This window comes from Apteryx rowi, unplaced genomic scaffold (assembly GCF_003343035.1).
Source record: "Apteryx rowi isolate R43461 unplaced genomic scaffold, aptRow1 scaffold_1227, whole genome shotgun sequence".
Classification (NCBI taxonomy): Eukaryota; Metazoa; Chordata; class Aves; order Apterygiformes; family Apterygidae; genus Apteryx; species Apteryx rowi.
In genome coordinates, this window is record NW_020447450.1 from 5,354 (window position 1) to 6,882 (window position 1,529).

Below are 1,529 nucleotides of genomic sequence, written 5' to 3' on the forward strand. Positions count from 1 at the left end.
CCGCTCCCTCCCCCAAAGCCCATGTGACCCAGAAGACCTGGCCAATGGCCCTGTAACTAAGAAACTGTACTTTGAGGTAAATGTCACACAGAGAGGTGTTCTGGTGCTTTGGGGGAGGCGGGTGCTCTCTTCGTCCACAGCTGTGGGGGCTCTTACAGTACCTGTAAGCCTATTATGAGTGCAGGCTGGTGCCAGCTGAGGTGAGTACCCAGCCCACATGAGCAGAAGAGGGGCAGGACTTCTGGGCAAGTGGGACATGCAAGGGCCAGTAGGTGGAGGACTTCCCCTTGCTCCAAACAGCACCTGTTGCTTCTTTTCTTAAATAAAAATGTTGTCCTTACACTACTTAGGCCAGTTAGAAAATTTGACAGAGAAGTCACAGAACAAAAAAAAATTTTGCCTCATAGCTAGTGGCCTGGAGACATCATGGTCTGATTCTACTGCATTTGAAGTGCTGCATCTCAGTGAGAAGCTGGCTCCTGAAAATTTCAGACAAGAAAAGGGCAAATAGGCTTAATGATTTTTTTTTTTTGAGGAGTAGTATTTAATTTTTTAAAATCAGTTAAAACATTACATTAAACCAAAAATAGGCTTTTTGTTTGAAGTTAATTCTCAGGCAAAAAAATACATGCAGCACGAGGCGATACTATTTCCTGGTCTGTTGTCAGATTTGTATTTTTGTTTAGGAAGATCTGCCAAATACATTCACTCATATTTAGCTTCCAAATTAATTGCCTGTATTCTAAGCTTAAAGATTAGCTTCCCAAAGGCCTTATTTTGACTGTTTTAAGCCTGAAGCATTCAGTTAGGCTATAGCTTCATATTATACAGAATTCAGTGGCAACAGTGGCTTAGACTTTTAGAAGGAAACACTAGAAGCTAGCATTAAAGTATCTCTTATAAGTGCTTCCTGACCCATCTGCTTGCTCCCACATCTGCATTGTAGTTCACCTTCCTTCTCACCCACCATGCTGTGACTTGGACCGGGAAACTGAGCTCCGAAAATTAATTATTTTTTTTAATCCTAGATGTGCTTCCTGATTTCCTCAAACATTGCAGTGACGTGAGCCAAACATGCCACAGTGCTATAAGAACAAAACGCAAAACAGACAGGAATCTCAAAGCTGCTATATCCTGCTTAGAAAACTGGACAAGATCTGGTTCATCATCCCTGGTAGTCAGAAAGGGAAAACAAGTGGAGGACAAGGTGGGTTATTCTATTTTCCTGCTTGTAAAGATAGGTTACTAGTCCAGTAAAGTCTCACTCATACATCAGCTCAGCTTAATATGACTATTTCAATGCATAGGCTAAAAGCAGGACTGGATTTGTTAAGAGGCTTTTATGCATGGAAGCCCAACAGTTCAGATGGTAAGATGAGTTAAGTAAGTCTGCAGCAATAAATGACTGCAAATTAGCAGTTTTAGTGTCTGAGCATTACTTTAAAAATTTTTTAAGACACTAAAATAGGATAAAAAACATCTAATGACTAAGCAATCTGACCATAGGGCTCATCTCAACAGCATAAGAG